The sequence below is a fragment of the Coregonus clupeaformis genome, chromosome 18 (assembly GCF_020615455.1).
Source record: "Coregonus clupeaformis isolate EN_2021a chromosome 18, ASM2061545v1, whole genome shotgun sequence".
NCBI classification, from domain to species: Eukaryota; Metazoa; Chordata; class Actinopteri; order Salmoniformes; family Salmonidae; genus Coregonus; species Coregonus clupeaformis.
This window is the reverse complement of record NC_059209.1, coordinates 13,171,359-13,199,267: the sequence shown is the minus strand read 5'-3', so window position 1 is coordinate 13,199,267 and position 27,909 is coordinate 13,171,359. Positions and strand designations below refer to the sequence as shown.

The 27,909-nt window shown below is 42.9% G+C and overlaps 1 protein-coding gene across 4 annotated transcripts in view; it reads left to right on the top strand.

The window, feature by feature from the left end:
* Window positions 1-254: 254 nt before the first annotated feature.
* Window positions 255-27,909, top strand: part of LOC121587473 (2-oxoglutarate dehydrogenase, mitochondrial) — a 73,956-nt gene continuing 46,301 nt past the window's right edge. For all 4 annotated transcript variants that reach the window (XM_041904431.1, XM_041904430.1, XM_041904429.1 and 1 more), the window contains exon 1: window positions 255-385. The gene's annotated coding sequence lies outside the window, so the exon portion shown is untranslated. The remainder of the gene's footprint in view (window positions 386-27,909) is intronic.

Genomic DNA, 27,909 nt, shown 5'->3' with positions numbered 1-27,909 from the left:
CATCACAGGCCCCTGAGCCTATGTAGGAAAGTATTTTGGGGTGGACTGGGATTTAAGAAGTGGTGTGGGTTTTGTTAGTTGAAGTGTTTAATTTTGTATGATGTCGTTTTCCCCCTTTCGCGCAATGTTTTATTTGTTTCTTATTCAATACCCCGTCCAGCTGGTGGCGGTAATGCACCAATAACATTGGATGCCAATCGCCATTAAACCCCATCGAAGAAGAAGCAATTATACCATAGAAGAAGAAGCAGGCTCCTACACACACCGCTGTTGCTTTTGGTGTGCTTAGCTGTCATTTGCATTCAGGAGACAGAAGGCAACGAGGAAGAGGTAGGAGCCGCTGGATTAGCTTCATATTCAATCTTCAAACGACTGGATATTGAAAGTAAGTGATCGTGTGAAGTTTATACAACACGTATTTTTGCTTCAAAGAGGAGCATTGTCAGCCCAGTAGTCGCTGCGACGAAGTAACGTAACGTTAGCTAGTTCTGGTTTCTGAAAAGTTGGCTAACGTAGTTTAGCTAGCCAGAAATTCATAGGAACTTTTTTTGTTTACTATTAGGAACATTCACACGTTACAATGGTTTGTGGTCAGTAATGGTCGATATCTACGTTAGCTAGCTGATAGTTAGCGGCAAAAAGATGGCTAACTAGCTAAATAACGTTAGCGTAACATTAGTTGGATAACTAGCCAGCTAATTCGCTACGTTAGCTACTAGTTAGCTATGGAGAGAATCATGATTGAAGCAGGCCCCTCGCCCGGCTTATTTAGATAACGTTAGTAAAATGATATACTGTAAATTAATTCAAGAATATACAAACCAACTGTTGTTAGAATTCAACATATGCTTGTTTGTTAACTAACGTTAGAACATTGTGTTTTGCCAGTCAGAAAATATTTTGGGAAACGGCGGTGAAGGAGAACGGAGAATATTTCAAGTATGAATACAAGGTCAAAACAGGCGTAGCGACCAGTGTTGTTAATTTAGCAACGTGGTCGCTATATTTACCTAGTTTTCAGAACCCTCCAGCGACTTTTATTGGTAAAAGAGGCTAGCGATAAATGTGCAGAGATGGCATGCTGATTTTTTGTGTGTTGCACGCGCTACAGACGGCTATATCAGTCGGCGGATAATACAGGACTAGTAAATGCCCAGTTGTGAAAACATTATTGTTTTTTTTTCATGGTGTGCTGCAGCCCAATACACACCACAACATGCCCACACCTGTCCATGATTCACAAAAAACACAGTAGCCTCTAGGGTTGGGCCATATTCAGATTTTCATATTGTCATACCTACCATCTCATACCGGGATATATAGTGTTACCGGTTTAGTACACAAGGGGGCGCCAGAAAATTAAGAAGAAATAACCATTAAGTGTCTATTACCAGAATGCTAACAAAAATAGCATAAACAATAGCGAATTTCAATGGAGGTTGCTAGTTAAATATGCAAACGAAAATAAATAAATTGCAAAGATAGGCAATCCAGCTCATAAAGCTATACATATATAGGTAGGAGCTACCGAATGTAATTTTTGGTGAGTTTAGACATTTACAAGCGAATGTGAACAAGAGACATTGTGCAAATGAACAGTACTGGCTCTGGAGCAGCATGTGTAGGCTACACGTTGTCTGTGTGTTGTCTGGAGTCACTAGGGCAACAGGCCTGCCTGCTCTGCTCAGAGAACAGGGGAGAGGAGGAAAAAAGGCAAGGTAATCAAGATAGTGGCAGCAGTACAAATAAGTAATCCAAAAGGCTTAGACTTCTCAAACACGGCAGAAAGCTAACACAATATGATGCCCTGTCACCATATGAATTCAGCTACCTACCTGGATTAACTAGCAAGTTAAATTTAGGGGTCATGTTAATGCAGAATTCTGCGTTTTCTTTAGCTAGTTAAACAATGAACCATAATTCCAACCCATAGATACAGTACAAATGGATTATCATAGCTAGCCACCATGTATGAAATGCTGTAGTATGAATCTGCAGGTAGTTAAAGCTAACCAACTAGGTTCAATGTTAGCTAGCTAGCTAACATTACGCTATAACTAGCAATGCAAATGGATTTCTGAGATACAAATAATATTAATACACAGATCATACACGTAACGTTATCTAGCGAACCAGCAAGCTACCGTTCGCTAGCTAGCTAACAGTACGCTTTAACCTGCAATGAAAACGACTTTCGGACAAAATTAGAAACATAATATCAGAAAATGTAGCTAGATGTTTACCCGTATACATGGATGAATGGAACGGTAGCAAGGATTATCGAGACATACTGAGCAGGTCATGTTATAAACAGAAGCATGCTACATGGCAGACCAATCCGAACTCATCTCTCGTCATGTCCATTATCTCAGCCAATCATGGATAGCGGGAAGGTTCCTGTCTTTTTCCGTGGCTAAACCAACTAGGCTCGTAATTTAACTTTTTTATTTGTATTTACAGATGGCATACAAGTTCATTATTAAGGTACATGAAAGTTCACATGTTTCAAAAGGCATTTCTGTCAAAAATAAAATAAAAAATAATATCTAATCTTCCAAAAAAGCATTTTGATAAAAATATATATTTACGTTCAAATGCCTCTCCTGTGAAGTAGGGATGTGCCACATACGCCTATCTTCCTGAAATGGGTCACAAATTGCATGGTATCAATACACCCAGGTATGTCGTTTTTGTGTGTGTTTTTTTTACAGGTTCCACAAATCTACTTTCTAAGCTTAAACTCAACTGAAATAATGCCCATTTCTAATTTTCTCACAATTCCCTTTGAATCATGATACAGCACCATATGTGTCCAACAGTTGAGAAAGAAATGACAGAGAATGTAAATATAAATACAGAAATGTAATCTGCATACAATGATATCACATTTTGTTCTCAAACAATCTCTTTTCCCCGGCCATGGTTTCTGATTATTGATGCTAGGGGTTCCGTGGCTAAATAACTGGACAGAGGGCACCCTGTCTTCAAATCAAATTTTATTTGCCACATGCGCCGGATACAACAGGTATAGACATTACAGTGAAATGCTTACTTACAAGCCCATAACCAAAAATGCAGTTTAAGAAAATAAAAAATAAAATTTGCAAATAATTAAAGAGCAGCAGTAAAATAAAATAACAATAGGGAGGTTATATACAGGGGGTACCGGTACAGAGTCGATGTGCGGGGGCACCGGTTAGTCGAGGTAATATGTACATGTGGGTAGAGTTAAAGTGACTATGCATAAATAATAAACAGAGTAAAAGAGGGGGGTGGGGTGGGGGGACAATGCAAATAGTCCGGGTAGCCATGATTAGCTGTTCAGGAGTCTTATAGCTTGGGGGTAGAAGCTGTTAAGAAGCCTTTTGGACCTAGACTTGGCGCTCCGGTAACGTTTGCTGTGCGGTAGCAGAGAGAACTGTCTATGACTAGGGTGGCTGGAGTCTTTGATAATTTTTAGGGCCTTCCTCTGACACCGCCTGGTATAGAGGTCCTGGATGCCAGGAAGCTTGGCCCCAGTGATGTACTGGACCACAACGCACTACCCTCTGTAGTGCCTTGCGGTCGGAGGCCGAGCAGTTGCCATACCAGGCGGTGATGGAACCAGTCAGAATGCTCTCGATGGTGCAGCTGTATAACCTTTTGAGGATCTGAGGACCCATGCCAAATATTTTCAGTCTCCTGAGGGGGAATAGGCTTTGTCGTGCCCTCTTCACGACTGTCTTGGTGTGTTTGGACCATGAGAGTTTGTTGTTCATGTGGACACCAAGGAACTTGAAGGTCTCAACCTGATCCACTACAGCCCTGTCGTGCTCAGTCTTTTTTTTCCAGTAGTCCACAATCATCTCCTTTGTCTTGAGCACGTTAAGGGAGAGGTTGTTATCCTGGCACCACACGGTCAGGTCTCTGACCTCCTCCCTATAGGCTGTCTCATCATAGTCGGTGATCAGGCCTACCACCGTTGTGTCGTCAGCAAACTTAATGATGGTGTTGGAGTTGTGCTTGGCCATGCAGTCATGGAGTACAGGAGGGGACTGAACACGCACCCCTGAGCGGCCCCCGTGTTAAGGATCAGCATGGCAGATGTGTTGTTACCTATCCTTATCACCTGGGGGTGGCCCGTCAGGAAGTCCAGGATCCAGTTGCAGAGGGAGGTGTTTAGTCCCAGGGTCCTTAGCTTAGTGATGAGCTTTGAGGGCACTATGGTGTTGAACGCTGAGCTGTAGTCAATGAATAGCATTCTCACGTAGGTGTTCCTCTTTTCCAGGTGGTAAAGGGCAGTGTGGAGTGAAATAGAGATTGCATCATCTGTGGATCTGTTGGGGCGGTATGCAAATTGGAGTAGGTCTAGGGTTTCTGGGATAATGGTGTTGAAGTGAGCCATGACCAGCCTTTCAAAGCAGTAGTCATTTAGGCAGGCTACCTTCACTTTCTTGGGCACAGAGACTACGGTGGTCTGCATGAAACATGTTGGTATTACAGACTGTCAGGGAGAGGTTGAAAATGTCAGTGAAGACACTTGCCAGTTGGTCCGCGCATGCTCCGACTACACATCCTGGTAATCCACCGCGGACTTGTGAATGTTGACCTGTTTAAAAGGTCTTGCTCACATCGGCTACGGAGAGCTTGATCACATAGTCATCCGGAACAGCTGATGCTCTCATGCATGCTTCAGTGTTGCTTGCCTCGAAGCGAGCATAGAAGTGATTTAGCTCGTCTGGTAGGCTTGTGTCACTGGGCAGTTCGCGGCTGTGCTTCCCTTTGTAGTCTGTAATAGTTTTCAAGCCCTGCCACATCTGACCAGCATCAGAGCCGGTGTAGTACAATTCAATCTTAGTCCTGTATTGACTCTTTGTGTGTTTGATGGTTTGTTGGAGGGCATAGCGGGATTTCTTCTTATAAGCGTCCGGGTTAGATTCCCGCTCCTAGAAAGTGGCAGCTCTACCCTTTAGCTCAGTGTGGATGTTGCCTGTAATCCATGGCTTCTGGTTGGGGCATGTACGTACGGTCATTGTGGGGACGACGTCATCGATGCACTTATTGATGAAGCCAGTGAATTATGTAGTGTACTCCTCAATGCTATCGGAAGAATCCCGGAACATATTCCAGTCTGTGCTAGCAAAACAGTCCGGTAGCTTAGCATCTGCGTCATCTGACCACTTCCTTATTAACCGAGTCACTGGTGCTTCCTGCTTTAGTTTTTGCTTATAAGCAGGAATCAGGAGGATAGAGTTATGGTCAGATTTGCCAAATGGAGGGTGAGGGAGAGCTTTGTACGCCTGCGTCTCTGTGTTTGGAGTAAAGGTGGTCTAGTGTTTTTTTCCCTCCATTTAACATGCTGCTAGAAATGAGGTAGAACGGATTTAAGTTTCCCTGCATTAAGTCCCCGTTCTCTAGGAGCGCAGCCTCTGGATGAGCGTTTTCCTGTTTACTTATGGCCTTATACAGCTCATTGAGTGCAATCTTAGACGGCTACTCTACCTCAGGCGAGCAAAACCTTGAGACTTCCTTGGTATTAGATTTCATGCACCAGCTGTTGTTTACAAATATACACAGACCGCCACCCCTGGTCTTACCGGAGTCAGCCGTTCTATCCTGCCGATGTAGCGTATAACCCGCCAGCTGTATGTTATCCATGTCATCGTTCAGCCACGACTCGGTGAAAAATGAGATATTACAGTTTTTAATGTCCCGTTGGTAGGATAACTGTAATCTTAGGTCGTCAAATGTATTTTCAAATGATTGAACATTGGCTAATAGGATTGATGGAAGAGGCAGTTTACTCGCTCACCGTCGGATCCTTACAAGGCACCCCGACCTACGTCCACGATATCTCCGTCTCTTTCTCATGCGAATGACAGGGATTTGGGCCTTGTCGGGTGTCTGTAGGATATCTTTCGCGTCCGACTCGTTGAAGAAAAAATATTTGTCCAGTACGAGGTGAGTAATCGCTGTCCTGATATCCAGAAGCTCTTTTTGGTTATAAGACGGTGGCAGAAACATGTACAGAATCAATTACAAATAACGCGAAAAAACTGACATAATAGTACAATTGGTGAGAGGGCTGTAAAACGGCTGCCATCTTCTTCGGCGCCATTCACGTTCCGTCTTGATAACTTAAGTGGATCAGAGATTTGTCCATTTGTTGTTATAGTTGCTTTGGGAGATTTATACAATAGCTCAATCCAGGAAATAAATACCAGACCAAAACCCAAACTTTTAAGACAGCCACCAAATATGGTAATTCCACCCTATCGGACACTTTTTCAGCATCCAATGATACTGCCACTTTTGGAACGTTCAAGTTCCAGGTATGATGGATTAAATTGCATCATCGTGGAGATTGTCTGAAGACATCCTGTTCCGTATGAACCCTGTATGATCTAAGTGAATCAACTTTTGTATTACTATTTCTATGCGAAAAGCCAAGACCTTAGCAATGAGTTTATAATCCACATTCAAAAGAGATAGTGGGCGGAAGGATTTGCATGGCAATGGCAATCTTTCTTTTTAAGTAGGGTGATTGTCGCCAAACATAATGTTTGGGGAAGTTTTTCTCCAGAGCTGCTGTGAGCGTAAGTAACATAGGCTTTAGTAATTTGGGAAGAAATTGTCTGTAAAATTCCACTGGGAATCCATCATTACCAGGGGACTTCCCATTTTGTAGACTATTAATGGCCTCCATCAGCTCACCTAGGGAAATGTTTCTGTCATATTCATTTGCTCTGGTTCACTTATAATTGGATTGATACAGTTTGTGATAAAATGTTTTAAAAACTGAGTTAATTTCAGAATTAATCCATTGTTATGCTACAATCTGGGGTTTTAATGCTGTGCATAGTACAGTACGTTTCTCCTCTCTTAATTTACCAAGCAAGCATTTTCCCTGCACTTTCACCTTGCTCAACATATTGTTGTTTGGATTTCAGGGCATGTTATATTTTAGCTGAAGATTGGAGCAGCGTGTGGAGGGGTAGGTGTGTGTGTTGATGAAACTGGCTCTCATGAGGACCGCCACAGGAAAGGAAGACCCAGAGTTAGGATAAGTTCATTAGAGTTAACTGCACCTCAGATTGCAGCCCAAATAAATGTAATACTCCATCGTTCACCTCATTTCAGTTGCTTAAACAGTTCAATAGTCCAGTGCCCCATCGGTCGTACATAGTCTGAGAGGCTGTCCTGTAGTTTATACAGTTCAGTCATATCAGTTTAGATTTTTTTTACATCGGATATTTTATTCATCTGCTTAGACAGTTTCTCAATGCCAGTGCGAATTTCTGTTAGTAGTGTCTCAAAAGCCACTTTAGTCGCGTCGTCAGCTACTTAGTCCATGGTCACGTCGTTTCGTTGTTTGTTTCTCTATAACGTTTCAGTTATTTCTTGACTAGAGTCTAGTTCATTTCTATTTAATTGGCATATTTTTAGTAAAGATCACCTTCATTTCAGAATATTTGCATGAAAATCTGTCGCCATGGATTCTTAACTACCTTTAGTTTACAGATAACCTGTTCCATACTACCATGCTATCTAACTTGTCTAGAAGTAGCTAGCTATAGTCCAACGGCCACCCACCAAAAAAGGTTTCAGAAAAAGCATTCCATGACCCAGGAAACATAAACTGTAAAGTTTCAATGTCATTACGTAGATAATTGAATGAATAACGGTGACTGAGTTTATCAGGAAGTGTATAGGAGATGTTGTACCCATTGTGACTATTAAAACCTACCCTAACCAGAAACTGTGATAGATGGCAGCATTCACGCAAAACTGAAAGTGCGAACCACCGCATTCAACCATGGCAAAGTGACTGGGAATATGGCAGAATACAAGCAGAGTAGTTATTCACTCCGCAAGGCAATCAAACAGGCAAAACGTCAGTATAGAGACAAAGTGGAGTGGCAATTCAACGGCTCAGACACGACCATCACGTACTACAAGAGGAAAACCAGCCACCGACGTCTTGCTTCCGGACAAGCTAAACACCTTTGCCCGCTTTGAGGATAATACAGTGCCACCGACGCGGCCCACTACCAAGGACTGTGGGCTCTCCTTCTCCGTGGCCAAAGTGAGTAAGACATTTAAGCTCGTTAACCCTCGCAAGACTGCCGGCCCAGACGGCATCCCTAGCCGCGTCCTCAGAACATGCGCAGACCAGCTGGCTGGTGTGTTTACGGACATATTCAATCTCTCCATATCCCAGTCTGCTGTCCCCACATGCTTCTAGATGGCCACCATTGTTCCTGTACCCAAGAAAGCAAAGATAACTGAACTAAATGACTATCGCCCCGTAGCACTCACTTCTGTCATCATGAAGTGCTTTGAGAGACTAGTCAAGGATCATATCACCTCTACCTTACCTGTCACTCTAGACCCACTTCAATTTGCTTACCGCCCCAATAGATCCACAGACGATGCAATCGCCATCACACTGCACACTGCCCTATCCCATCTGGACAAGCGGAATACCTATGTAAGAATGCTGTTCATTGACTATAGCTCAGCATTCAACACCATAGTACCCTCCAAGCTCATCATTAAGCTCGAGGCCCTGGGTCTGAACCCCACCCTGTGCAACTGGGTCCTGGACTTCCTGACAGGCCGCCGCCAGGTGGCAAATGTAGGAAACAAGGCCTCCACTTCGCTGATCCTCAACACTGGGGCTCCACAAGTGTGAGTGCTCAGGCCCCTCCTGTACTCCCCATTCACTCATAACTGCGTTGCCAAGCATGCCTCCAACTCAATCATCAAGTTTGCAGACGACACAACAGTAGTAGGCTTGATTACCAACAATGACGAGTCAGCCTACAGGGAGGTGGTGAGGGCTCCTGGAGTGTGGTGCCAGGGAAATAATCTCACTCAAATGTTAAAGTTCCTTGGCGTACATATCACTTACAAACTGAAATGGTCCACCCACATAGAGAGTGTGGTGAAGAAAGCACAACAGGAGGCTGAAGAAATTAAGCTTGGCACCTAAAACCCTCAACTTTTACAGATGCACAATTGAGAGCATCCTGACAGGCTGTATCACCGCCTGGTACGGCAACTGCACCGCCCGCAACTGCAGGGCTCTCCAGAGGGTGTTGCGGTCTGCCCAACGCATCACCGGGGGCAAACTACCAGCCCTCCAGGACACCTACAGCACCCGACGTCACAGGAAGTCCAAAAAGATCATCAAGGCCAACAACCACCCAAGCTGCTGCCTGTTCACCCCGCTATCATCCAGAAGGCGAGGTCATTACAGGTGCATCAAAGCTGGGACGAGAGACTGAAAAACAGCTTCTATCTCAAGGCCATCAGACTGTTAAATAGCCTTCACTAGCACATTAGAGGCTGCTGCCTATAGACATAGACTATAAATCACTGGACACTTTAATAATGTTTACATATCTTGCATTACTCATCTCATATGTGTATATACTGTATTCTATACTATTCTAATATATCTTAGTGTATGCCGCTCTGACATTGCTCATCCATATAGTTATTTATATATACTTAATTCCATTGCTTTACTTAGATTTGTGTGTATTGGGTATATGTTGTGAAATTGTTAGATATTACTGCTCTGTCAGAGCTAGAAACACAAGCATTTCACTACACCCGCAATAACATCTGCTGAACGTGTATGTGACATACATTTGATTTGAATATGAACACTGGTTCATAACTTGTAAAGTTGTACATTAATTATTATAAATCAAAGGCAGGGATGCAAACCCGTCACTTTATTTGCTGTTTTTATCTCAAAATAGGTAATCCACGTGATTCGTGTAGATCCGTAAAACACTCTGCGTCTGCACACTTTTTATCACCCATTGAGCTATAAAAGAAAGGCAACAACAGATGCTCTCCATGTGTGATCACTTAATAAGAGTGTACAAGCAAAAACTCAAACCGGAAGTACTAGTGACGCGCTCAATACGGAAGTGGTCCGATGAAGCAGACACTAAGCTACAGGACTGTTTCGCTAGCACAGACTGGAATATGTTCTGGGATTCATCCGATGGCATTGAGGAGTTTACCACATCAGTCATCAGCTTCATTAAGTGCATCGACAATGTTGTCCTCACAGTGACCATAAGTGCATATCCCAACCAGAAGCCATGGATTACAGGCAACATCGGCACTGAGCTAAAGGGTAGAGCTGCCTCTTTCAAGGAGCAGGACAGTAATCTGGACCACTAGTTTTCATCTATATGTAGCCGTCTATTTACCACCACAAACCAATGCTGGCACTAAGACCGCACTCAACGAGCTGTATAAGGCCAGAAGCAAACAAGAAAATGCTTATCCAGAAGTGGCGCTCCTAGTGGCCGGGGACTTTAATGCAGGCAAACTTAAATCCGTTTTACCAAATTTCTACCAGCATGTCACGTGCAACCAGAGGAAACAAACTCTAGATCACCTTTACTCCACACACAGAGACGCATTCAAAGCTCGCCCTCCATTTGGCTAATCTGACCATAATTCTATCCTACTGATTCCTGCTTACAAGCAAAAACTAAAGCAGGAAGTACCAGTGACTCGCTCAATACGGAAGTGGTCAGATGACGCGGATGTTTCGCTAGCTCAGGCTGGAATATGTTCCGGGATTCATCTAATGGCATTGAGGAGTTTACCACCTCAGTCACCGGCTTCATCAATAAGTGCATCGATGACGTCGTACCCACAGTGACCGTACATACATATCCCAACCAGAAGCCATAGATTACAGGCAACATCCACTCCGGGCTAAAGGCTAGAGCTGCCGCTTTCAAGGATCGGGACACTAATCCGGACGCTTATAAGAAATCCCGCTATGCCCTCAGACGAACCATCAAACAGGCAAAGCCTCAATACAGGACTAAGATTGAATCCTACTACACCAGCTCTGACAGTCGTTGGATGTGCTAGGGCTTGCAAACTATTACGGACTACAAAGGGAAACCAAGCCGCGAGCTGCCCAGTGACGCGAGCCTACCAGACGAGCTAAATGCAGTTTTTATGCTCGCTTCGAGGCAAGCAACACTGAAGCATGCATGAAAGCACCAGCTGTTCCGGACGACTGTGTGATCACGCTCTCCGTAGCCGATGTGAGCAAGACCTTTTTAAACAGGTCAACATTCACATGTCCGCGGTGCCAGACGGATTTCCAGGACGTGTAGTCGGAGCATGCGCGGACCAACTGGCAAGTGTCTTCACTGACATTTTCAACCTCTCCCTGACAGTCTGTAATACCAACATGTTTCATGCAGACCACCGTAGTCCCTGTGCCCAAGAAAGTGAAGGTAGCCTGCCTAAATGACTACCGCCCCGTAGCACTCACGCTGGTAGCCATGAAGTGCTTTGAAAGGCTGGTCATGGCTTACATCATCATCCCAGAAACCCTAGACCCACTCCAATTCGCATACCGCCCCAATAGATTCACAGATGATGCATTTTCAATCGCACTCCGCACTGCCCTTTCCTACCTGGACAAAAGGAACACCAATGTGAGAATGCTGTTGATTGACTACAGCTCAGCGTTCAACACCATAGTGCCCACAAAGCTCATCACTAAGCTAAGGACCCTGTGACTAAACACCTCCCTCTGCAACTGGATCCTGGACTTCCTGACGGGCCGCCCCCAGGAGGTAAGAGTAGGCAACAACACATCTGCCATGCTGAGCCTCGACAAGGGAGCCCCTCAGGGGTGCACGCTTAGTCCCCTCCTTTACTCCCGGTTCACCCACAACTGCGTGGCCAAGCATGACTCCAACACAATCATTAAGTTTACTGACGACACAACAGTGGTAGGCCTGATCACCGACAACGATGAGACAGCCTATAGGGAGGAAGTCAGAGACCTTGCAGTGTGTTGCCAGGACAACAACCTTTCCCTCAATGTGAGCAAGACAAAGGAGCTGATTGTGGACTAAAGGAAAAGGAGGGCCGAACACGCCCCCATTCACATCAACGGGGCTGTAGTGGAGTGGATCGGGTGCTTCAAATTCCTCGGTGTCCACCTCACTAAGGACCTATCATGGTCCAAACACACCAAGACAGTCATGAAGAGGGCACGACAAAGCCTATTCCCTCTCCCAAATATGAATATTTCTACAACAAGCCATAGAAAGTTGGTTGCAATTTCAATTTAATCCTCCAAAAATGACAGAACAAATATTGAAATAAATATTGTGGTTAAACTCAAATATACTAATTGATAAGAAAAAGTTATTCATGAGAAAATTTATAAAAAAGGTATAATCTTCGTAAATAATATTATCGGTAGGAATGGTGGAGTTATGTCGCACATGCAGCTAACAAAAACATATGGAAATGTCTGCTCTACCCAAAATTACAACCAAATAATGCAGCATTATTTTGCAGCATTACTGCAAAAATGGAAGAGGAAAGTGGAAGGAGGAAAAAGTAAGGAACTTGTCTGTCGGCCTTGCATTAAAGAACATACAGTGGGGAGAACAAGTATTTGATACACTGCCGATTTTGCAGGTTTTCCTACTTACAAAGCATGTAGAGGTCTGTAATTTTTATCATAGGTACACTTCAACTGTGAGAGACGGAATCTAAAACAAAAATCCAGAAAATCACATTGTATGATTTTTAAGTAATTAATTTGCATTTTATTGCATGACATAAGTCTTTGATCACCTACCAACCAGTAAGAATTCCGGCTCTCACAGACCTGTTAGTTTTTCTTTAAGAAGCCCTCCTGTTCTCCACTCATTACCTGTATTAACTGCACCTGTTTGAACTCGTTACCTGTATAAAAGACACCTGTCCACACACTCAATCAAACAGACTCCAACCTCTCCACAATGGCCAAGACCAGAGAGCTGTGTAAGGACATCAGGGATAAAATTGTAGACCTGCACAAGGCTGGGATGGGCTACAGGACAATAGCCAAGCAGCTTGGTGAGAAGGCAACAACTGTTGGCACAATTATTAGAAAATGGTAGAAGTTCAAGATGACGGTCAATCACCCTCGGTCTGGGGCTCCGTGCAAGATCTCACCTCGTGGGGCATCAATGATCATGAGGAAGGTGAGGGATCAGCCCAGAACTACACGGCAGGACCTGGTCAATGACCTGAAGAGAGCTGGGACCACAGTCTCAAAGAAAACCATTAGTAACACACTACGCCTTCATGGATTAAAATCCTGCAGCGCACGCAAGGTCCCCCTGCTCAAGCCAGCGCATGTCCAGGCCCATCTGAAGTTTGCCAATGACCATCTGGATGATCCAGAGGAGGAATGGGAGAAGGTCATGTGGTCTGATGAGACAAAAATAGAGCTTTTTGGTCTAAACTCCACTCGCCGTGTTTGGAGGAAGAAGAAGGATGAGTACAACCCCAAGAACACCATCCCAACCGTGAAGCATAGAGGTGGAAATATCATTCTTTGGGATGCTTTTCTGCAAAGGGGACAGGACGACTGCACCGTATTGAGGGGAGGATGGATGGGGCCATGTATCGCGAGATCTTGGCCAACAACCTCCTTCCCTCAGTAAGAGCATTGAAGATGGGTCGTGGCTGGGTCTTCCAGCATGACAACGACCCGAAATACACAGCCAGGGCAACTAAGGAGTGGCTCCGTAAGAAGCATCTCAAGGTCCTGGAGTGGCCTAGCCAGTCTCCAGACCTGAACCCAATAGAAAATCTTTGGAGGGAGCTGAAAGTCTGTATTGCCCAGCGACAGCCCCGAAACCTGAAGGATCTGGAGAAGGTCTGTATGGAGGAGTGGGCCAAAATCCCTGCTGCAGTGTGTGCAAACCTGGTCAAGACCTACAGGAAACGTATGATCTTTGTAAATGCAAACAAAGGTTTCTGTACCAAATATTAAGTTCTGCTTTTCTGATGTATCAAATACTTATGTCATGCAATAAAATGCAAATTAATTACTTAAAAATCATACAATGTGATTTTCTGGATTTTTGTTTTAGATTCTGTCTCTCACAGTTGAAGTGTACCTATGATAAAAATTACAGACCTCTACATGCTTTGTAAGTAGGAAAACCTGCAAAATCGGCAGTGTATCAAATACTTGTTCTCCCCACTGTAATTGGTTAAAGAAAATTGTGATAAATAAAAAAGTTTACCAGTTTAATTTAAGAACCAAAAGATTGACAGCTGTCCGACATAGATTGCAAAATAGTTGGGAAGAGATTTTTGACGTACCGATTCCATGGCATAGTGTTTATGAACTGATGTCAGTCAAAGGACGCCGGATTCAAAACTTAGAAGTTTTCAATTTAAATTATTATATAAAATTCTCGCTATCAATAGAATGTTATTTGTATGGTGGATACAATCTTCCCAGCTCTGCAGATTTGGCTGTGAAGAGACGGAATCATTAGATCATTTGTTTTGGTACTGTCCATTTGTAGCTTGTTTCTGGACACAGGTCCAGGAATGGCTGAAGGATTGCAATATTTGCATGGAGCTGACCCTGCAGACCACAGTGACAAACCAAACCACTGGCGCTACCTTCTCCCCTTTCTACGCATATATAATTTGTATAAACCACGTTGCGGGCTGTTTTAAGCTACTCACAGGCCGCAGCTTTTTGGTTTGATAACAAACGACCTTGTTTAGTCATGTTACCTGGCTGGCTGGCTGGCTGGCTAGCTAGCTAGCTAACACGGCATAGCCGTGGGAAGATGTTTTGGGTTGGGGGTGCTGAGGAGTATATTGCCAGTAATATGCCTGCCCTGCCTGCAACTAGTCATTTTGCTGCCGTTAAACCCGGTATGTACTTTCAGAAAAGGTTTAAATAAAAATGTACAGGCTATATACACTACCAGTCAAAGTTTGGACACACCTAATGTTTTACGTTGCAGAATAATAGTGAAGACATCTAAACGATGAAATAACACATATGGAATCATGTAGTAACCAAGAAAGTGTTAAACAAATCAAAATATATTTTAAATTTGAGGTTCTTCAAATAACCACCCTTTGCCTTGATGACAGCTTTGCACACTCTTGGCATTCTCTCAACCAGCTTCATGAGGTAGTCACCTGGAATGCATTTCAATTAACAGGTGTGCCTTGTTTTAAAGTAAATTTGTGGAATTTCTTTCCTCAATGAGCCAATCAGTTGTGTTGTGACAAGGTAGGGTTGGTATACAGAAGATAGCCCTATTTGGTAAAAGACCAAGTGCATATTATGTCAAGAACAGCTCAAATAAGCAAAGAGAAACAACAGTCCATCATTACTTTAAGACATGAAGGTCAGTCAATACGGAACATTTCAAGAACTTTGAACGTTTCTTCAAGTGCAGTCGCAAAAACCATCAAGTGCTATGATGAAACTGGCTCTCATGAGGACCGCCACAGGAATGGAAGACCCAGAGTTACCTCTGCTGCAGAGGATAAGTTCATTGGAGTTACCAGCCTCAGAAATTGCAGCCCAAATAAATGCTTCACAGAGTTCAACTAACAGACACATCTCAAAATCAACTGTTCAGAGGAGACTGTGTGTATCAGGCCTTCATGGTCGAATTGCTGCAAAGAAACCACTACTAAAGGACACCAATAAGAAGAAGAAGAGACCTGCTTGGGCCAAGAAACATGAGCAATGGACGTTAGACCGGTGGAAATTTGTCCTTTGGTCTGGAGTCCAAATGTGAGATTTTTTGTTCCAGCCGCTGTCTTTGTGAGATGCGGTGTGGTTGAATGGATGATCTCCTTGGTGTTGTTGTGGGGGTGCTTTCCTGCTGACACTGTCTGTTTTTTATTTAGAATTCAAGGCACACTTAACCAGCATGGCTACCACAGCATTCTGCAGTAATACGCCATCCCTTCTGGTTTGGGCTTAGTGGGACTATCATTTGTTTTTCAACAGGACAATGACCCAACACTCCTCCAGTCTGTGTAAGGGCTATTTTACCAAGAAGGAGAGTGATGGAGTGCTGCATCAGATGACCTGGCCTCTACAATCCCCTGACCTCAAACCAATTGAGATGGTTTGGTATGAGTCAGACGGCAGAGTGAAGGAAAAGCAGCCAACGTGGGAACTCCTTTAACACTGTTGGAAAACATTCCAGGTGAAGCTGGTTGAGAGAATGCCAAGAGTGTGCAAAGCTGTCATCAAGGCAAACGGTGATTATTCTAAGAATCTCAAATCTCAAATCTATTTTGATTTGGTTACCACTTTTTTTTGTTTTCTACATGATTCCATGTGTTATTTCATAGTTATGATGTCTTCACTATTATTCTACAATGTAGAAAATAGTAAAAATAAAGAAAAACCCTTGAATGAGTAGGTGTCCAAACTTTTAACTGGTACTATATATATTGTTGTTGTTGTTGACCCACCTCCGGTTCCTCTTACGGTCAAAAACAATACATTGACATTTCTGCGTGTACAATTTTATTTGGGCCTTTTTTGGAAGTACATACCGGGCGTAACAGCAGTTTATTATAGTCGTCAACAGTGAAGAGGCGACTGGGATGCTGACCTTCTAGGCAGAGTTGCAAAGAAAAAGCCATATCTCAGACTGGCCAATAAAAAGAAAAGATTAAGATGGGCAGTCTGAGATATGGCTTTTTCTTTGCAACTCTGCCTAGAAGGTCAGCATCCCGGAGTCGCCTCTTCACTGTTGACGTTGAGACTGGTGTTTTTGTGTGTACTGTTTAATGAAGCTGCCAGTTGAGGACCTGTGGGGTGTCTGTTTCTCAAACTAGACACTCTTAATGTATTTGTCCTCTTGCTCAGTTGTGCACTGGGGCCTCCCACTCCTCTTTCTATTCTGTTTAGAGCCAGTTTGCGCTGTTCTGTGAAGGGAGTAGTACACAGCGTTGTACGAGATCTTCAGTTTCTTGGAATAGCCTTAATTTCTCAGAACAAGAATAGACTGACGAGTTTCAGAAGAAAGTTATTTGTTTCTGGCCATTTTGAGCCTGTAATCGAACCCACAATTGCTGATGCTCCAGATACTCAACTAGTCTCAAGAAGGGCATTTTTATTGCTTCTTTAATCAGCACAACAGTTTTCAGCTGTGCTAACATAATTGCAAAAGGGTTTTCTAATGATCAATTAGACTTTTTAAAATGATAAACTTGGATAAGCAAACACAACGTGCCGTTGGAACATAGGACTGATGGTTGCTGATAATGGGCCTCCGTATGCCTATGTAGATATTCGTCGTTTCTAGCTACAATAGCCATTTACAACATTAACAATGTCTACACTGTATTTATGATAAAAAAAAATTGTTATTTTAATGAACAAAAAAATTGCTTTTCTTTCGAAAACAAGGACATTTCTAAGTGACAAACTTTTGAACGGTTGTGTGTATGTATGTATGTGTGTGTGTGTGTATATATGTTAAGTTTGCTGAAAATAAACGCAGTTGACAGTGAGAGGACGTTTCTTTTTTTGCTGAGTTAATATGTGTGTGTGTATAAAATAAACGTCCTCTCACTGTCGACTGCGTTTATTTTCAGCAAAATATTTGTATGAACATAACAAGATTCAACAACTGAGACATAAACTGAACAAGTTACACAGACATGTGACAAACAAAAATTGAATAATGTGTCCCTGAACAAAGGGGGGGGGGTCCAAATCAAAAGTAACAGTCAGTATCTGGTGTGACCACCAGCTGCAATAAGTACTGCAGTGCATCTCCTCCTCATGGACTGCACCAGATTTGCCAGTTCATGCTGTGAGATGTTACCCCACTCTTCCACCAAGGCATCTGCAAGTTCCCGGACATTTCTGGGGGGAATGGCCCTAGCCCTCACCCTCCGATCCAACAGGTCCCAGACGTGCTCAATGGGATTGAGATCCGGGCTCTTTGCTGGCCATGGCAGAACACTGACATTCCTGTCTTGCAGGAAATCACGCACAGAACGAGCAGTATGGCTGGTGGCATTGTCATGCTGGAGGGTCATGTCAGGATGAGCCTGCAGGAAGGGTACGACATGAGGGAGGAGGATGTCTTCCCTGTAAAGCACAGCATTGAGATTGCCTGCAATGACAACAAGCTCAGTCCGATGATGCTGTGACACACCGCCTTAGACCATGACGGACCCTCCACCTCCAAATCGATCCAGCTCCAGAGTACAGGCCTCGGTGTAACGCTCATTCCTTCGACGATAAACGCGAATCCGACCATCACCCCTGGTGAGACAAAACCGAGACTCGTCAGTGAAGAGCACCTTTTGCCAGTCCTGTCTGGTCCAGCTACGGTGGGTTTGTGCCCATAGGTGACGTTGTTGCCGGTGATGTCTGGTAATTACCTGCCTTACAACAGGCCTACAAGTCCTCAGTCCAGCCTCTCTCAGCCTATTGTGGACAGTCTGAGCACTGATGGAGGGATTGTGCGTTCCTGGTGTAACTCAGGCAGTTGTTGCCATCGTGTACCTGTCCCGCAGGTGTGATGTTCGGATGTACCGATCCTGTGCAGGTGTTACACGTGGTCTGCCACTGCGAGGACGATCAGCTGTCTGTCCTGTCTCCCTGTAGTGCTGTGTTAGACGTCTCACGGTACGGACATTGCAATATTGCCCTGGCCACATCTGCAGTCCTCATGCCTCCTTGCAGCATGCCTAAGGCACATTCACACAGATGAGTAGGGACCCTGGGCATCTTTCTTTTTGTGTTTTTCAGAGTCAGTAGAAAGGCATCTTTAGTGTCCTAAGTTTTCATAACTGTGACCTTAATTGCCTACCGTCTGTAAGCTGTTAGTGTCTTAACGACCGTTCCACAGGTGCATGTTCATTAATTGTTTATGGTTAATTGAACAAGCGTGGGAAACAGTGTTTAAACCCTTTACAATGAAGATCTGTGAAATTATTTGGATTTTTACGAATTATCTTTGAAAGACAGGGTCCTGAAAAAGGGACATTTCTTTTTTTGCTGTATGTATGTATGTATGTATGTATGTATGTATGTATGTATGTATGTATGTATGTATGTATGTATGTATGTATGTATGTATGTATGTATGTATGTATGTATGTATGTATGTATGTATGTATGTATGTATGTATGTATGTATGTATGTATGTATGTATGTATGTATGTATGTATGTATGTATGTATGTATGTATGTATGTATGTATGTATGTATGTATGTATGTATGTATGTATGTATGTATGTATGTATGTATGTATGTATGTATGTATGTATGTATGTATGTATGTATGTATGTATGTATGTATGTATGTATGTATGTATGTATGTATGTATGTATGTATGTATGTATGTATGTATGTATGTATGTATGTATGTATGTATGTATGTATGTATGTATGTATGTATGTATGTATGTATGTATGTATGTATGTATGTATGTATGTATGTATGTATGTATGTATGTATGTATGTATGTATGTATGTATGTATGTATGTATGTATGTATGTATGTATGTATGTATGTATGTATGTATGTATGTATGTATGTATGTATGTATGTATGTATGTATGTATGTATGTATGTATGTATGTATGTATGTATGTATGTATGTATGTATGTATGTATGTATGTATGTGTATGTATGTATGTATGTATGTATGTATGTATGTATGTATGTATGTATGTATGTATGTATGTATGTATGTATGTATGTATGTATGTATGTATGTATGTATGTATGTATGTATGTATGTATGTATGTATGTATATGTATGTATGTATGTATGTATGTATGTATGTATGTATGTATGTATGTATGTATGTATGTATGTATGTATGTATGTATGTATGTATGTATGTATGTATGTATGTATGTATGTATGTATGTATGTATGTATGTATGTATGTATGTATGTATGTATGTATGTATGTATGTATGTATGTATGTATGTATGTATGTATGTATGTATGTATGTATGTATGTATGTATGTATGTATGTATGTATGTATGTATGTATGTATGTATGTATGTATGTATGTATGTATGTATGTATGTATGTATGTATGTATGTATGTATGTATGTATGTATGTATGTATGTATGTATGTATGTATGTATGTATGTATGTATGTATGTATGTATGTATGTATGTATGTATGTATGTATGTATGTATGTATGTATGTATGTATGTATGTATGTATGTATGTATGTATGTATGTATGTATGTATGTATGTATGTATGTATGTATGTATGTATGTATGTATGTATGTATGTATGTATGTATGTATGTATGTATGTATGTATGTATGTATGTATGTATGTATGTATGTATGTATGTATGTATGTATGTATGTATGTATGTATGTATGTATGTATGTATGTATGTATGTATGTATGTATGTATGTATGTATGTATGTATGTATGTATGTATGTATGTATGTATGTATGTATGTATGTATGTATGTATGTATGTATGTATGTATGTATGTATGTATGTATGTATGTATGTATGTATGTATGTATGATGTATGTATGTATGTATGTATGTATGTATGTATGTATGTATGTATGTATGTACGTACGTACAGTGGGGGAAAAAAGTATTTAGTCAGCCACCAATTGTGCAAGTTCTCACACTTAAAAATATGAGAGAGGCCTGTAATTTTCATCATAGGTACACGTCAACTATGACAGACAAAATGAGAAAAAAAAATACAGAAAATCACATTTGTAGGATTTTTTTATGAATTTATTTGCAAATTATGGTGGAAATTAAGTATTTGGTCAATAACAAAAGTTTCTCTACTTTGTTATATACCCTTTGTTGGCAATGACACAGGTCAAACGTTTTCTGTAAGTCTTCACAAGGTTTTCACACACTTTTGCTGGCATTTTGGCCCATTCCTCCATGCAGATCTCCTCTAGAGCAGTGATGTTTTGGGGCTGTCGCTGGGCAACACGGACTTTCAACTCCCTCCAAAGATTTTCTATGGGGTTGAGATCTGGAGACTGGCTAGGCCACTCCAAGACCTTGAAATGCTTCTTACGAAGCCACTCCTTCGTTGCCCGGGCGGTGTGTTTGGGATCATTGTCGTGCTGGAATACCCATCCACGACCCATTTTCAATGCCCTGGCTGAGGGAAGGAGGTTCTCACCCAAGATTTGACAGTACATGGCCCTGTCCATCGTCCCTTTGATGCGGTGAAGTTGTCCTGTCCCCTTAGCAGAAAAACATCCCCAAAGCATAATGTTTCCACCTCCATGTTTGTCGGTGGGGATGGTGTTCTTGGGGTCATAGGCAACATTCCTCCTCCTCCAAACACAGCGAGTTGAGTTGATGCCAAAGAGCTCGATTTTGGTCTCATCTGACCACAACACTTTCACCCAGTTCTCCTCTGAATCATTCAGATGTTCATTGGCAAACTTCAGACGGGCCTGTATATGTGCTTTCTTGAGCAGTGGGACCTTGTGGGCGCTGCAGGATTTCAGTACTTCAGGGCGTAGTGTGTTACCAATTGTTTTCTTGGTGACTATGGTCCCAGCTGCCTTCAGATCATTGACAAGATCCTCCCGTGTAGTTCTGAGCTGATTCCTCACCGTTCTCATGATTATTGCAACTCCACGAGGTGAGACCTTGCATGGAGCCCCAGGCCGAGGGAGATTGACAGTTATTTTGCGTTTCTTCCATTTGCGAATAATCGCACCAACTGTTGTCACCTTCTCACCAAGCTGCTTGGCGATGGTCTTGTTGCTCATTCCAGCCTTGTGTAGGTCTACAATCTTGTCTGTGACATCCTTGGAGAGCTCTTTGGTCTTGGACATGGTGGAGAGTTTGGAATCTGATTGATTGCTTCTGTGGACCGGTGTCTTTTTATACAGGTAACAAGCTGAGATTAGTAGCACTCCTTTTAAGAGTGTGCTCCTAATCTCAGCTCGTTACCTGTATAAAAGACACCTGGGAGCCAGAAATCTTTCTGATTGAGAGGGGGTCAAATACTTATTTCCCTCATTAAAATGCAAATCAATTTATAATTTTTTTAAATCAAATCAAATCAAATCAAATCAAATTTTATTGGTCACATGCGCCGAATACAACAGGTGCAGACATTGCAGTGAAATGCTTACTTACAGCCCTTAACCAACAGTGCATTTATTTTAAACAAAAAAAGAATAAAACAACAACAACAAAAAAGTGTTGAGAAAAAAAGAGCAGAAGTAAAATAAAGTGACAGTAGGGAGGCTATATATACAGTAAAATAAAGTGACAGTAGGGAGGCTATATATACAGGGGGGTACCGTTGCAGAGTCAATGTGCGGGGGCACCGGCTAGTTGAGGTAATATGTACATGTGGGTAGAGTTAAAGTGACTATGCATAAATACTTAACAGAGTAGCAGCAGCGTAAAAGGATGGGGTGGGGGGCAGTGCAAATAGTCCGGGTAGCCATGATTAGCTGTTCAGGAGTCTTATGGCTTGGGGGTAGAAGCTGTTGAGAAGTCTTTTGGACCTAGACTTGGCACTCCGGTACCGCTTGCCGTGCGGTAGCAGAGAGAACAGTCTATGACTAGGGTGGCTGGAGTCTTTGACAATTTTGAGGGCCTTCCTCTGACACCGCCTGGTATAGAGGTCCTGGATGGCAGGGAGCTTTGCCCCAGTGATGTACTGGGCCGTACGCACTACCCTCTGTAGTGCCTTGCGGTCAGAGGCCAAGCAGTTGCCATACCAGGTGGTGATGCAACCAGTCAGGATGCTCTCGATGGTGCAGCTGTAGAATTTTTGAGGATCTGAGGACCCATGCCAAATCTTTTTAGTCTCCTGAGGGGGAATAGGCTTTGTCGTGCCCTCTTCACGACTGTCTTGGTGTGTTTGGACCATGATAGTTCGTTGGTGATGTGGACACCAAGGAACTTGAAGCTCTCAACCTGTTCCACTACAGCCCCGTCGATGAGAATGGGGGCGTGCTCAGTCCTCTTTTTTTTTCCTGTAGTCCACAATCATCTCCTTTGTCTTGGTCACGTTGAGGGAGAGGTTGTTGTCCTGGCACCACACGGCCAGATCTCTGACCTCCTCCCTATAGGCTGTCTCATCGTTGTCGGTGATCAGGCCTACCACTGTTGTGTCGTCGGCAAACTTAATGATGGTGTTGGAGTCGTGCCTGGCCATGCAGTCATGGGTGAACAGAGAGTACAGGAGGGGACTGAGCACGCACCCCTGAGGGGCCCCCGTGTTGAGGATCAGTGTGGCAGATGTGTTGTTACCTACCCTTACCACCTGGGGGCGGCCCGTCAGGAAGTCCAGGATCCAGTTGCAGAGGGAGGTGTTTAGTCCCAGGATCCTTAGCTTAGTGATGAGCTTAGAGGGCACTATGGTGTTGAATGCTGAGCTGTAGTCAATGAATAGCATTCTCACGTAGGTGTTCCTCTTGTCCAGGTGGGAAAGGGCAGTGTGGAGTGCGATAGAGATTGCATCATCTGTGGATCTGTTGGGGCGGTATGCAAATTGGAGTGGGTCTAGGGTTTCTGGGATTATGCTGTTGATGTGAGCCATGACCAGTCTTTCAAAGCACTTCATGGCTACAGACGTCAGTGCTACGGGTCGGTAGTCATTTAGGCAGGTTATCTTAGAGTTCTTGGGCACGGGGACTATGGTGGTCTGCTTGAAACATGTTGGTATTACAGACTCAGTCAGGGACATGTTGAAAATGTCAGTGAAGACACTTGCCAGTTGGTCAGCACATGCTCGGAGTACACGTCCTGGTAATCCGTCTGGCCCTGCGGCCTTGTGAATGTTGACCTGCTTAAAAGTCTTACTCACATCGGCTACGGAGAGCGTGATCACATAGTCGTCCGGAACAGCTGGTGCTCTCATGCATGCTTCAGTGTTGCTTGCCTCAAGCGAGCATAGAAGTGGTTTAGCTCGTCTGGTAGGCTTGTGTCACTGGGCAGCTCGCGGCTGTGCTTCCCTTTGTAGTCTGTAATAGTTTTCAAGCCCTGCCACATCCGACGAGCGTCAGAGCCAGTGTAGTATGATTCAATCTTAGACCTGTATTGACTCTTTGCCTGTTTGATGGTTCGTCGGAGGTCATAGCGGGATTTCTTATAAGCGTCCGGGTTAGAGTCCCGTTCCTTGAAAGCGGCAGCTCTACCCTTTAGCTCAGTGCGGATGTTTCCTGTAATCCATGGCTTCTGGTTGGGGTATGTACGTACGGTCACTGTGGGGACGACATCATCGATGCACTTATTGATGAAGCCAGTGACTGATGTGGTGTACTCCTCAATGCTGTCTGAAGAATCCCGGAACATGTTCCAGTCTGTGCTAGCAAAACAGTCCTGTAGCTTAGCATCTGCGTCATCTGACCACTTTTTTATTAACCGAATCACTGGTGCTTCCTGCTTCAGTTTTTGCTTATAAGCAGGAATCAGGAGGATAGAGTTATGGTCAGATTTGCCAAATGGAGGGCGAGGGAGAGCTTTGTATGCGTCTCTGTGTGTGGAGTAAAGGTGGTCTAGTTTTTTTCCCTCTGGTTGCACATTTAACATGCTGGTAGAAATTAGGTAGAACGGATTTAAGTTTCCCTGCATTAAAGTCCCCGGCTACTAGGAGCGCTGCATCTGGATGAGCGTTTTCCTGTTGATTAATGGCCTTGTACAACTCATTCAGTGCAATCTTAATGCCAGCATTGGTTTGTGGTGGTAAATAGACAGCTATGAAAAATATAGATGAAAACTCTCTTGGTAAATAGTGTGGTCTACAGCTTATCATAAGATACTCTAAACCTCGAGACTTCCTTGGTATTTGATTTTGTGCACCAGCTGTTGTTTACAAATATACAGAGACCGCCACCCCTTGTCTTACCAGAGTCTGCAGTTCTGTCCTGTCGATGTAGCGTATAGCCCGCTAGCTGAATGTTATCATTGTTGTCGTTCAGCCACGACTCCGTGAAACATAAGATATTACAGTTTTTAATGTCCCGTTGGTAGGATAACCGTAATCTTAAATCGTCAATTTTATTCTCAAAAGATTGAACGTTGGCTAATAGGATTGATGGGAGAGGCAGTTTACTCGCCGCCGTCGGATCTCTACGAGTCACCCGGATCTGCGTCCGCGATATCTCCGTCTCTTCCTCATGCGAATGACGGGGATCTGGGCCTTGTCGGGTGTCTGTATGATATCCTTCGCGAACGCCTCGTTGAAGAAAAAATATTCGTCCAATGCGAGGTGAGTAATCGCTGTCCTGATATCCAGAAGCTCTCTTTGGTTATAAGAGACGATGGCAGAAACATTATGTACAAAATAAATTACAAATAACGCGGAAAAACACACATAATAGTACAATTGGTTAGAGGGCTGTAAAACGGCAGCCATCTTCTTCCGGCGCTGTTCAATGTGTTTTTCTGGATTTTTTTGTTGTTATTCTGTCTCACTGTTCAAATAAACCTACCATTTTAAAATTATAGACTGATAATTTCTTTGTCAGTGGGCAAACATACATAATCAGCAGGGGATCAAATACTTTCCCTCACTGTGTGTGTGTATGTGTGTATATATATATATATAATATTATTATTATTTGTATTTATTTATTTATTTTTATTCATACATACTGCTCTGGAAAAAATTAAGAGACCACTGCAAAATTCAGTTTCTCTGGTTTTACTATTTATAGGTATGTGTTTCGGTAAAAATAACATTTTTATTTTATTCTATAAACTACTGACAACATTTCTCCCAAATTCCAAATAAAAATATTGTCATTTAGAGCATTTATTTTCAGAAAATGACAACTGGTCAAAATAACAAAAAAGATGCAGTGTTGTCAGACCTCGAATAATGCAAAGAAAATAAGTTCATGTTCATTTTTAAACAACACAATACTAACTTAGGAAGAGTTCAGAAATCAATATTTGGTGGAATAACCCTGATTTTCAATCACAGCTTTCATGCATCTTGGCATGCTCTCCACCAGTCTTTCACATTGATGTAGGGTGACTTTATGCCACTCCTGGCGCAAAAATTCAAGCAGCTCTGCTTTGTTTGATGGCATGTGACCATCCATCTTCCTCTTGATCACATTCCAGAAGTTTTCAATGGGGTTCAGGTCTGGAGATTGGGCTGGCCATGACAGGGTCTTGATCTGGTGGTCCTCCATCCACACCTTGATTGACCTGGCTGTGTGGCATGGCGCGTTGTCCTGCTGGAAAAAACAATCCTCCGAGTTGGGGAACAATGTCAGAGCAAAAGGAAGCAAGTTTTCTTCCAGGACAACCTTGTGCGTGGCTTGATTAATGCGTCCTTCACAAAGACAAATCTGCCCGATTCCAGCCTTGCTGAAGCACCCCCAGATCATCACTGATCCTCCACCAAATTTCACAGTGGGTGCGAGGCACTGTGGCATGTAGGCCTCTCCAGGTCTCTGTCTAACCATTAGACGACCAGGTGTTGGGCAAAGCTGAAAATTGGACTCATCAGAGAAGATGACCTTACTCCAGTCCTCTACGGTCCAATCCTTATGGTCTTTTGCAAACCTCAGCCTGGCTCTTCTTTGCTTCTCATTGATGGAGGGATTTTTTTATAGCTTTGCACGACTTCAGCCCTGCCCCTAGGAGCCTGTTTCGAACAATCCTCGCCTTGCACTTCACCCCAGCTGCCGTTTGCCATTCTTTTTGTAGGTCACTTGATGTCATCCTACAAATGTTGAGTGACATTCGAATGAGTTGGCGGTCATCCCCGTCAGTAGAGAGTCGTTTTCGCCCTCTGCCGGTCTGTAGCTTTGTTGTTCCCAATGTCTGCTGCTTGACCTTGTTCTCATGAACCGCCGTCTTTTGACATTTTAAGGATGGAAGCAACTTTGACGCTCACTGTATCCCTCTGCCAGTAAAGCTAGAATTTAACCCTTCTTTTCCTCACTCAAAACTTTCCTTTTCAACTCTTTTGGCATGGTCAATAGTTATTTTTTGATTAATATTACTTTTTGAGGTAGTATTATCACAGTTTTTGCCATCCAGCTGGTCCTATTGCAAGAGGATAGTGATGACCACAGCAGTGGTTTTTATACTTTTCCTCGTTAAAAAAGATTTTGGTTCAGATGATCACCTAATCAGTACCTAATTCAGTATAATGAGGTGTGCCTGTGTTGGAATTCAACAGACACTGGAATGGAATGGCTGTCATACATATAGAGATGCTGATTTAAGAAAAATTTGCAGTTGTCTCTTAATTTTTCCACAGCTGTGTGTGGATGGATGGATGGATGGATAGATGTTTTTCACCCACCTCTTCCGGACAATAATTATTCTCCTCTTTAGCTCTGCATTTGGTCAGTTCTTACTTTACGCCACTAGAGGGCGATCAGATCATTTGACTGTTTTTGTGCTTGCCAGTTAGCTAGCAGTTCTCAGCTGTTAGCAGCCAATGGCTAGCAGTTTCTTAATTGCGATTAAAAACGGATGATTGCAATTTTTCTGAGTCGTTACTGAATTATTTAACGTAACAAATCAAACATGAAACCTTGTAAACAATTCATTTAGCGTTCACCCAGCCTTTATTTGCTGAAATTTGTGTCGTTGCCCGGCTATTGAAAGGGACAGGAGGCTATTTGAGACTGCGTTTTTAATTTTAAAAGTTTTACAGTACATGTATTTATTTGGGGGGGGGTGTGAAATCCCAAATGATTATTTGGAGTAAAAGAACACTCCAGTCCATACTTGTCTAAAACTAGATAAAAACTCTGTACAAATTACGCTGAACACCTTCCTAATATTGAGTTGCACCTCCCTTTTTGCCTCAGAACAGCCTCAATTTCTCAGGGCATTCCAAAGGGACTGCTTCACACAGTTGTCAAGTTGGCTGGATGTCCTTTGGGGGGTGGACCGTTCTTGATACGCACGGGAAACTGTTGAGTGTGGAAAACCCAGCAGTGTTGCAGTTCTTGACACAAACAGGTGCGCCTGGCACCTACTTACTATACCCTGTTCAAAGTCACTTAAATATTTTGTCTTGCCCATTCACCCTCTAAATGGCACACATACACAATCTATGTCTCAATTGTCTCAAGGCTTAAAAA